The sequence below is a fragment of the Eucyclogobius newberryi genome, unplaced genomic scaffold (assembly GCF_026437365.1).
Source record: "Eucyclogobius newberryi isolate DKJ021-1_F unplaced genomic scaffold, fEucNew1.0.hap1 SCAF_22, whole genome shotgun sequence".
Classification (NCBI taxonomy): domain Eukaryota; kingdom Metazoa; phylum Chordata; class Actinopteri; order Gobiiformes; family Gobiidae; genus Eucyclogobius; species Eucyclogobius newberryi.
Genome location: NW_027315857.1, coordinates 25,773,860 through 25,786,527, shown reverse-complemented (window position 1 = coordinate 25,786,527; position 12,668 = coordinate 25,773,860).

The following is a 12,668-nucleotide window of genomic DNA, read 5'->3' as shown; positions in this document are numbered from 1 at the left end:
CCTGCTTTAGTCCTGGTTTAGTCCTGCTTTAGTCCTGCTTTAGTCCTGGTTTAGTCCTGCTTTAGTCCTGCTTCAGTCCTGGTTTAGTCCTGCTTTAGTCCTGCTTTAGTCCTGCTTTAATCCTGGTTTAGTCCTGGTTTAGTCCTGCTTTAGTCCTGGTTTAGACCTGGTTTAGTCCTGCTTTAGTCCTGCTTTAGTCCTGGTTTAGTCCTGGTTTAGTCCTGCTTTAGTCCTGCTTTAGTCCTGCTTTAGTCCTGGTTTAGACCTGCTTTAGTCCTGGTTTAGTCCTGGTTTAGTCCTGGTTTAGTCCTGATTTAGTCCTGCTTCAGTCCTGGTTTAGTCCTGCTTTAGTCCTGCTTTAGTCCTGCTTTAGTCCTGGTTTAGTCCTGGTTCCTGGACATGGCTTTGACACTGCTCCTGGTTTTGTGCTTCTTCTTTTCTGGAAAGTGACACTTCTTTTCTCTTGGTTTGTGGCTGTGAGAGTCGCTGTCTTTAACTTCCTGGAAACATTTTAAAAACATGTTATTTCTAATGTCGGGAGGATGAAATATATTCCTGGTGTTTGTTCATAAAAACACACAGATCCTCACACTCGTCGCTCTTAAAGCCTCATTATGTCACATTGACTTCCATAAACACATATTTTCACCTCAAAAGTGGAATCATGAAAAATACAGACATTTTCTTGTGTTGTCAGAGGGACATTGTGGGAGTCATAGTTCACATTGATCACAATCGTAAATAGTGAATATTCTGTTTGTCTCTGTTTGATTCAAACATGAGTCTAAAGCAGCCTCACTTTAGACCTGCACATTATTGTCTTTTCAGCTTCTTTCATCACAGCGTTTGGACTTGACTTGATGAAATGTGTCAAATGATGTGTTTGTTTGTTCCTAACATTAAAATAGTTGTTTTCTCTTGCATGTGTCGGGATGATGCGTTTGACATGTTTGAAGTCAGATTCCACAGGAGGTTTGGAGCTCATCAAATCCCATGTGGTCCTAAAATGAGCTGAAGAGGAAGAGTGGGACTTTCTGCACATTTGTCTAAATAACAGCAAAACTAAAAGAATGACATGTTGTTCTGTCCGGGGCCAGTAATACCACGTTTCATCCTTTATGTGGGACATGCAGCGTCTCAAACACTTGAACCTTTTTGTGCTCGGATCAAACTCTTGTTGCCGTTGACTTGACTCCATCTGCTTGAAGTCCTTTCTCATAAACAGGACTCACATTTCATGTTTCACACACAGCCCCAAAACTCTGTCCTTCTTTTGCACAACACTGAGCACATTCTGGGCCAGGCTGAAGCTGAAGGAGGAAAAACACCGAGGAATCTTAGTCCTTAAATGTTGCTCACGTGTTTTATGAAGGAAAATATGTCTTAAGAAGGTGAAAATGTGAATAAACGTGTGTCAAACTTCAGAGTGTGATCAGAGCGATAGTGAGCTTCCTGTTTCCATCAAACTGATAAAATGTGTGTGTAGCTGACGGAAACAGCAGCCATTTTGTGTCATGCGACCGCCATCCTGTGTCATGACTTTTCTTTGTGCAGGGGTCCTGTCTGAAAACAACATCGCAGCAGGTAAAGACACTCACACTGAGGATAACCACTCTGCCACAGTCACACACTCAGAGATGCTGCGTTCACGTGACCTCGGAAACTGTGTAGATCCCACATCCGACTTGGAAAAAACGGCCTTGAACACAACTCAGGTCAAAAGGACTCACTGGTTTAACTCACACTGGTTAAATAAATAAATAAATTAACTTAAATCATGTCAAACATCAGTTTCTGGCCGAGCTCTCACAATTCACCAAATTAGTACTTATACACATGTAGTACTCTTACACACATGTAGTACTCTTACACATATGTAGTACTCTTATACACATGTAGTACTCTTATACACATGTAGTACTCTTACACATATGTAGTACTCTTACATACATGTAGTACTCTTACACATATGTAGTACTCTTATACACATGTAGTACTCTTACACATATGTAGTACTCTTACACACATGTAGTACTCTTACACATATGTAGTACTCTTACATACATGTAGTACTCTTACACATATGTAGTACTCTTATACACATGTAGTACTCTTATACACATGTAGTACTCTTACACACATGTAGTACTCTTACACATATGTAGTACTCTTACACACATGTAGTACTTTTACACACATGTAGTACTCTTACACACATGTAGTACTCTTACACACATGTAGTACTCTTACACACATGTAGTACTCTTATACACATGTAGTACTCTTACACACATGTAGTACTCTTATACACATGTAGTACTCTTACACACATGTAGTACTCTTACACACATGTAGTACTCTTACACACATGTAGTACTCTTATACACATGTAGTACTCTTACACACATGTAGTACTCTTACACACATGTAGTACTCTTACACACATGTAGTACTCTTACACACATGTAGTACTCTTACACACATGTAGTACTCTTACACATAGTACTTTTACACACATGTAGTACTCTTACACACATGTAGTACTCTTACACACATGTAGTACTCTTACACATAGTACTTTTACACACATGTAGTACTCTTACACACATGTAGTACTCTTACACACATGTAGTACTCTTACACACATGTAGTACTCTTACACACATGTAGTACTCTTACACACATGTAGTACTCTTACACACATGTAGTACTCTTACACACATGTAGTACTTTTACACATGTCGAAGTTTAGTTCGTACAGACTGCGAGAGGCAAAGATCGTTCTCAAAGTCTTTATTTGATGAAAACAGGGAAAAACAGGCAAAACAGCGGCATGTTGTTCGTCTGCAGCTGAGATTCAATTCTTCACAAGATTTAGCTGTGTTTTATAAAGCTGTTGCTTGGGTCTGATAAAATGGCCTGACCTTCACTATGACGTCACTTTAAGATTGTTAGACGAGTCCACAGATGATCAGAAAATACACAGAAAGTTCAAATACACAGAAAGTTCATTGTGACACATGTGCAGTGAGATCATTGTGACACATGATAAATAGGACACAGACATGACAATAATTGATCAATATCCACACACACATGTAGTACTTTTACACACATGTAGTACTCTTACACACATGTAGTACTCTTATACACATGTAGTACTCTTACACATATGTAGTACTCTTACACACATGTAGTACTCTTACACATATGTAGTACTCTTATACACATGTAGTACTCTTATACACATGTAGTACTCTTACACACATGTAGTACTCTTACACACATGTAGTACTCTTACACACATGTAGTACTCTTACACACATGTAGTACTCTTATACACATGTAGTACTCTTACACACATAGTACTCTTACACACATGTAGTACTCTTACACACATGTAGTACTCTTACACACATGTAGTACTCTTATACACATGTAGTACTCTTACACACATGTAGTACTCTTACACACATGTAGTACTCTTATACACATGTAGTACTCTTACACACATGTAGTACTCTTACACACGTAGTACTCTTACACACATGTAGTACTCTTACACACATAGTACTCTTACACACATGTAGTACTCTTACACACATGTAGTACTCTTACACACATGTAGTACTCTTACACACATTTAGTACTCTTACACACATAGTACTCTTACACACATGTAGTACTCTTACACACATGTAGTACTCTTACACACATGTTGTACTCTTACACATATGTAGTACTCTTACACACATGTAGTACTCTTACACACATGTAGTACTCTTACACACATGTAGTACTCTTACACACGTAGTACTCTTACACACATGTAGTACTCTTACACACATGTTGTACTCTTACACACATGTAGTACTCTTACACACGTAGTACTCTTACACACATGTAGTACTCTTACACACATGTAGTACTCTTACACACATGTAGTACTCTTACACACATGTAGTACTCTTACACACATGTAGTACTCTTACACACATGTAGTACTCTTACACACATGTTGTACTCTTATAGACGTAGTACTCTTACACACATGTAGTACTCTTACACACATGTAGTACTCTTACACACGTAGTACTCTTACACACATGTAGTACTCTTACACACATGTAGTACTCTTACACACATGTAGTACTCTTACACACATGTAGTACTCTTACACACATGTTGTACTCTTACACACATGTAGTACTCTTACACACGTAGTACTCTTACACACATGTAGTACTCTTACACACATGTAGTACTCTTACACACATGTAGTACTCTTACACACATGTAGTACTCTTACACACATGTAGTACTCTTACACACATGTAGTACTCTTACACACGTAGTACTTTTACACACATGTAGTACTCTTACACACATGTAGTACTCTTATACACATGTAGTACTCTTACACACATGTAGTACTCTTACACACATGTAGTACTCTTACACACATGTAGTACTCTTATACACATGTAGTACTCTTACACACATGTTGTACTCTTACACACATGTAGTACTCTTACACACATGTTGTACTCTTACACACATGTTGTACTCTTACACACATGTTGTACTCTTACACACATGTAGTACTCTTACACACATGTTGTACTCTTACACACATGTTGTACTCTTACACACATGTAGTACTCTTACACACATGTTGTACTCTTACACACATGTAGTACTCTTACACACATGTAGTACTCTTACATACATGTAGTACTCTTACACACATGTAGTACTCTTATACACATGTAGTACTCTTACACACATGTAGTACTCTTACACACATGTAGTACTCTTATACACATGTAGTACTCTTACACACATGTTGTACTCTTACACACATGTAGTACTCTTACACACATGTAGTACTCTTACACACATGTTGTACTCTTACACACATGTTGTACTCTTACACACATGTTGTACTCTTACACACATGTTGTACTCTTACACACATGTAGTACTCTTACACACATGTTGTACTCTTACACACATGTAGTACTCTTACACACATGTAGTACTCTTACATACATGTAGTACTCTTACACACATGTAGTACTCTTATACACATGTAGTACTCTTACACACATGTAGTACTCTTACACACATGTAGTACTCTTACACACATGTAGTACTCTTATACACATGTAGTACTCTTACACACATGTTGTACTCTTACACACATGTAGTACTCTTACACACATGTAGTACTCTTACACACATGTTGTACTCTTACACACATGTTGTACTCTTACACACATGTTGTACTCTTACACACATGTAGTACTCTTACACACATGTTGTACTCTTACACACATGTAGTACTCTTACACACATGTAGTACTCTTACACACATGTAGTATGTTGTACTCTTACACACATGTTGTACTCTTACACACATGTAGTACTCTTATACACATGTAGTACTCTTACACACATGTAGTACTCTTACACACATGTAGTACTCTTACACACGTAGTACTCTTACACACATGTAGTATTCTTATACACATGTAGTACTCTTACACACATGTAGTACTCTTACACACGTAGTACTCTTACACACATGTAGTACTCTTACACACATGTAGTACTCTTACACACATGTAGTACTCTTACACACATGTAGTACTCTTACACACATGTAGTACTCTTACACACATGTAGTACTCTTACACACGTAGTACTTTTACACACATGTAGTACTTTAGCTTTAACAAACTAGAACTTATACATTAGATTCTGGCCGAGCTCTGGGTTTAAACGAGGAAAACCACAAACGATGAAGAGATAAAGATTTGTCAAAAACAGGAAACTTTCAAAGACCAGACTCAGACCGGATTGGACCTGGTTTAGACCTGGTTTCGTCCTGGTTCAGTCCTGGTTTAAACCCGGTTTAGTCCAGGTTTAGTCCCAGTTTAGACCCGGTTTAGTTCTGGTTTAGTCCTGGTTTAGTCCTGGTTAAGTCCTGGTTAAGTCCTGGTTAAGTCCTGGTTAAGTCCTGGTTTAGTCCTGGTTAAGTCCTGGTTTAGTCCTGGTTTAGTCCTGGTTCAGTCCTGGTTTATTTTGATCACACAAGGATCACATTTAAGACACAATTCAGCTTTTTAAACGTCAAAGTTAGAAGCAAAACAACTCATTTTAATATCTGTATTTTAGCTGCTCAGGTAAAGGGGCGGGGCTCCAGCTGCTCAGGTAAAGGGGTGGGGCTTCAGCTGCTCAGGTAAAGGGGCGGGGCTCCAGCTGCTCAGGTAAAAGGGCGGGGCTTCAGAGCTCACTCTGTCTCTTGTCTGTTCAGAGCCGCTCAGGCTGGTGGGAGGAGCCAGTCGCTGTGCTGGAACTCTGGAGGTGAAACACAGAGGAGAGTGGAGACGAGGGATGACCTTTCGCCTCCCATACCCCAATGACCGCATGGACCCTTTGGACGGCTGGGACAGCAGGCACCCCGTCATGGACCCCTGGGAATCCTGGGCCTTCTGGAACCCCTGGGACCCTTGGGACCCTTGGGACCCTTGGGACCCCTGGGACCTGGTGCACACAGCTGCTGTGTGTCGAGACCTGGACTGTGGCTCTGCTGTTTCTGGAGGAGCCAGAAGTGATTTTCCAGAGAGTCGTGTGTGGAACATCAGCCCTGACTGTGTGAAGGAGTCTACAGTGACAGAGTGTGTCAGGAGCTCAGACTCTTTCTCTTCTTCTTATGGTCTGGAGGTGTTGTGTTCAGGTAAAAGTGAAAGTGTGATACATTTTTAGGTTTTCTCTTGAGCTCGACGATAAGACATAAATAAATATAATAATCACAATAATCCCCCCAAACACATGAATTCAGGTATTTTATTTGATGATGTTTTACTACAAGGAATTAAAAAAATCCTTTCAATATTAATTTCCTTAAAACAAACAATACAGACTTTTAATCAGGGTTTTTAACACTAAAATAATACATTTGTTCTTCCAAAGTCTGAACTGGGCTCCACATGTTGAACTTCTTCTGATCATTGTAGAGTTTAACATACTCGTATTCTCCTCATTTACACAAGATGTAATGTATATTCTCTGGGACGAGTCATCACATTGTGGACGACACGTGTAGGATCTGAGGTCGTTAATGTTCATATTTATATTAGAAGTGGCTCCATCTGAAGCTTGTTACTTAAATACTCAGTCTCATTCTCTGAAGGGGAGAACACGACTCATTGACCGACAATTATAATTCTATAAAGATCAATACAAAGGCTCCATAAACCAGGATGAATGTGTGTGGTTTAATAAACAAAGATATAAAAGTAATTATTTACACGTTTGGTTACACAGGCTGTGGCTGGACTTAGTTAAAGAAATGCTGATGTTAAGAATTAAGTTTGGATTGAGCAGGTTTAGCGTTCGAAGAGTTTGATGAGTCCAAGGTCCATTGATTTGTGCATCTCTGATAAAGATGTAGCTTCAGCCATTGCCGGAAGTAGAGTTTTGGAGACAATGGAGCCTCCTAGTGGGGGAGGGGCCCCCCCGGGGTCCACGACCTGGTGTGTCCTGATTCAGATCAAGCCACAGGGAAGAGAGCGAGCGCGGGCTCGTCTGGTCTTTTTATCTGGGGTGTGGCCTAAAGTGGGAGTGACTTTACCTCTTGGTCAAACTTATTCTCAGTTTGGACAAATTTAACTTAAATCAGCGAAAACGACATGTGACCATAACAACAAACTGCAACATCGTCAATGAGCAGGTCATGAGCAGGTCATGAGGAAGTACATGAAGTACGACATGAACACATTTCAAACTAAAAACTAAAACATGATTCAGTCACAAGTTTAGATCACACAGTCAGCTTTAAGTCACTTTAGATGTGAAATAAAGTCATAAAAGACTTAATCCTGAGAAACGTTCCCTGCTGTCCTTCATCAGAGGTGCTGATCTAAGAAGGAAAGGCACTTTGGTACATTCCTGATCCGTCCTTTGCTTTCTGCATCAGTGTCTTTCAAAGGTCTTTTGGGGACATATGGGTCCCTTACATCATTGACCCAGAGAAATGAATGAACCTTTAGTGAGCCTCATGTTCTTCTTCTCTCGCTCCTTTGACCTTCACTTCACACATTTGACCTTTTATTTACTTTGGAGTGAAACATTTGTGTCGACAGGAAAAGAGAACACTGCAGCCAGAATGTGACCTCTGACCCTGGACTCGGGCTCAGTCGGGTCAAGAATTAAACCTCTTCATCCTCCCTCTCCACAGACTTACTGAATCGTCCAATCATCTCCTTGTCTGTGTTAGACGGGGCCTCCAAGGCCCTGCCGCAGGGGGCCTCCGAGACCCTGCCACAGGGGGTCCGGGTGCTGCTGGGGTCAAAGTTCAGGGTCAAATGCTCTGTGGAGCCACAGTTCCCAGGAGGCTCTTTCCAGCTCCTCTCTCCCACTCAGAACCACACCCTGCCCGCTGTCAATCACTCTGCACACTTCCTGTTCTCTGACACTGACCCCGCCCACAAAGGAAACTACACCTGTGTTTACCACCTGCAGGTGTTCGACCACGCCTTCTCCTCCCAGAGCCACACCCTCCAGCTCTATGTGGGAGGTGAGTACAGCAACACAGCCTCATGATAGAGTCACAGTCTCATGTTAGAGTCACAGTCTCATGTTAGAGTCACAGCCTCATGTTAGAGTCACAGTCTCATGTTAGAGTCACAGTCTCATGTTAGAGTCACAGTCTCATGTTAGAGTCACAGTCTCACGATAGAGTCACAGCCTCATGTTAGAGTCACAGTCTCACGATAGAGTCACAGCCTCATGTTAGAGTCACAGTCTCATGTTAGAGTCACAGTCTCATGTTAGAGTCACAGCCTCATGTTAGAGTCACAGTCTCATGTTAGAGTCACAGCCTCATGATAGAGTCAGTCTCATGTTAGAGTCACAGTCTCATGTTAGAATCACAGCCTCATATTAGAGTCACAGTCTCACGATAGAGTCACAGCCTCATGTTAGAGTCACAGCCTCATATTAGAGTCACAGTCTCACGATAGAGTCACAGCCTCATGTTGAGTCACAGTCTCTTGTTAGAGTCACAGTCTCATGATAGAGTCAGTCTCATGTTAGAGTCACAGCCTCATGTTAGAGTCACAGTCTCTTGTTAGAGTCACAGCCTCATGTTAGAGTCACAGTCTCATGTTAGAGTCACAGTCTCATGCTAGAGTCACAGTCTCATGTTAGAGTCACAGTCTCATGTTAGAGTCAAAGTCTCATGTTAGAGTCACAGTCTCATGTTAGAGTCACAGTCTCATGTTAGAGTCACAGCCTCATGTTAGAGTCACAGTCTCATGTTAGAGTCACAGTCTCATGTTAGAGTCACAGGCTCATGTTAGAGTCACAGCCTCATGTTAGAGTCACAGTCTCATATTAGAGTCACAGTCTCATATTAGAGTCACAGTCTCATGTTAGAGTCACAGCCTCATGTTAGAGTCACAGCCTCATGTTAGAGTCACAGTCTCATGTTAGAGTCACAGTCTCATGTTAGAGTCACAGCCTCATGTTAGAGTCACAGCCTCATGTTAGAGTCACAGTCTCATGTTAGAGTCACAGTCTCACGATAGAGTCACAGTCTCATGTTAGAGTCACAGCCTCATGTTAGAGTCACAGTCTCATGTTAGAGTCACAGTCTCATGTTAGAGTCACAGCCTCATGTTAGAGTCACAGTCTCATGTTAGAGTCACAGTCTCATGTTAGAGTCACAGTCTCACGATAGAGTCACAGCCTCATGTTAGAGTCACAGTCTCACGATAGAGTCACAGCCTCATGTTAGAGTCACAGTCTCATGTTAGAATCACAGCCTCATATTAGAGTCACAGTCTCACGATAGAGTCACAGCCTCATGTTAGAGTCACAGCCTCATATTAGAGTCACAGTCTCACGATAGAGTCACAGCCTCATGTTGAGTCACAGTCTCTTGTTAGAGTCACAGTCTCATGATAGAGTCAGTCTCATGTTAGAGTCACAGCCTCATGTTAGAGTCACAGCCTCATGTTAGAGTCACAGTCTCTTGTTAGAGTCACAGCCTCATGTTAGAGTCACAGTCTCATGTTAGAGTCACAGTCTCATGCTAGAGTCACAGTCTCATGTTAGAGTCACAGTCTCATGTTAGAGTCAAAGTCTCATGTTAGAGTCACAGTCTCATGTTAGAGTCACAGTCTCATGTTAGAGTCACAGCCTCATGTTAGAGTCACAGTCTCATGTTAGAGTCACAGTCTCATGTTAGAGTCACAGGCTCATGTTAGAGTCACAGCCTCATGTTAGAGTCACAGTCTCATGTTAGAGTCACAGTCTCATGTTAGAGTCACAGCCTCATGTTAGAGTCACAGCCTCATGTTAGAGTCACAGTCTCATGTTAGTCACAGTCTCACGATAGAGTCACAGCCTCATGTTAGAGTCACAGCCTCATGTTAGAGTCACAGTCTCATGTTAGAGTCACAGTCTCTTGTTAGAGTCACAGTCTCATGTTAGAGTCACAGCCTCATGTTAGAGTCACAGTCTCATGTTAGAGTCACAGTCTCATGTTAGAGTCACAGCCTCATGTTAGAGTCACAGTCTCATGTTAGAGTCACAGTCTCATGTTAGAGTCACAGTCTCACGATAGAGTCACAGCCTCACGATAGAGTCACAGTCTCACGATAGAATCACAGCCTCATATTAGAGTCACAGTCTCACGATAGAGTCACAGCCTCATGTTAGAGTCACAGCCTCATATTAGAGTCACAGTCTCACGATAGAGTCACAGCCTCATGTTGAGTCACAGTCTCTTGTTAGAGTCACAGTCTCATGATAGAGTCAGTCTCATGTTAGAGTCACAGCCTCATGTTAGAGTCACAGCCTCATGTTAGAGTCACAGTCTCTTGTTAGAGTCACAGCCTCATGTTAGAGTCACAGTCTCATGTTAGAGTCACAGTCTCATGCTAGAGTCACAGTCTCATGTTAGAGTCACAGTCTCATGTTAGAGTCAAAGTCTCATGTTAGAGTCACAGTCTCATGTTAGAGTCACAGTCTCATGTTAGAGTCACAGCCTCATGTTAGAGTCACAGTCTCATGTTAGAGTCACAGTCTCATGTTAGAGTCACAGGCTCATGTTAGAGTCACAGCCTCATGTTAGAGTCACAGTCTCATGTTAGAGTCACAGTCTCATGTTAGAGTCACAGCCTCATGTTAGAGTCACAGCCTCATGTTAGAGTCACAGTCTCATGTTAGAGTCACAGTCTCACGATAGAGTCACAGCCTCATGTTAGAGTCACAGCCTCATGTTAGAGTCACAGTCTCATGTTAGAGTCACAGTCTCTTGTTAGAGTCACAGTCTCATGTTAGAGTCACAGTCCCATGTTAGAGTCACACGGCCTCATGTTAGAGTCACAGCCTCATGTTAGAGTCACAGTCTCTTGTTAGAGTCACAGTCTCATGTTAGAGTCACAGTCTCACGATAGAGTCACAGCCTCATGTTAGAGTCACAGCCTCATGTTAGAGTCACAGTCTCATGTTAGAGTCACAGCCTCATGTTAGAGTCACAGCCTCATATTAGAGTCACAGTCTCATGTTAGAGTCACAGTCTCATGTTAGAGTCACAGTCTCATGTTAGAGTCACAGTCTCATGTTAGAGTCACAGCCTCATGTTAGAGTCACAGTCTCATGTTAGAGTCACAGTCTCACGATAGAGTCACAGCCTCATGTTAGAGTCACAGTCTCTTGTTAGAGTCACAGTCTCATGTTAGAGTCACAGTCTCATGTTAGAGTCACACGGCCTCATGTTAGAGTCACAGCCTAATGTTAGAGTCACAGCCTCATGTTAGAGTCACACGGCCTCATGTTAGAGTCACAGCCTCATGTTAGAGTCACAGTCTCTTGTTAGAGTCACAGTCTCATGTTAGAGTCACAGTCTCACGATAGAGTCACAGCCTCATGTTAGAGTCACAGCCTCATGTTAGAGTCACAGTCTCATGTTAGAGTCACAGTCTCATGTTAGAGTCACAGTCTCATATTAGAGTCACAGTCTCATGTTAGAGTCACATTCTCATGTTAGAGTCAAAGTCTCATATTAGAGTCACATTCTCATGTTAGAGTCACAGTCTCATGTTAGAGTCACAGTCTCATGTTAGAGTCACAGTCTCATGTTAGAGTCACAGCCTCATGATAGAGTCACAGTCTCATGTTAGAGTCACAGTCTCATATTAGAGTCACAGTCTCATGTTAGAGTCACATTCTCATGTTAGAGTCACAGTCTCATGTTAGAGTCACAGTCTCATGTTAGAGTCACAGCCTCATGTTAGAGTCACAGTCTCATGTTAGAGTCACAGTCTCATGTTAGAGTCACAGTCTCATATTAGAGTCACAGTCTCATGTTAGAGTCACATTCTCATGTTAGAGTCACAGTCTCATATTAGAGTCACATTCTCATGTTAGAGTCACAGTCTCATGTTAGAGTCACAGTCTCATGTTAGAGTCACAGTCTCATGTTAGAGTCACAGTCTCATGTTAGAGTCACAGTCTCATGTTAGAATCACAGCCTCATATTAGAGTCACAGTCTCACGATAGAGTCACAGCCTCATGTTAGAGTCACAGCCTCATATTAGAGTCACAGTCTCACGATAGAGTCACAGCCTCATGTTGAGTCACAGTCTCTTGT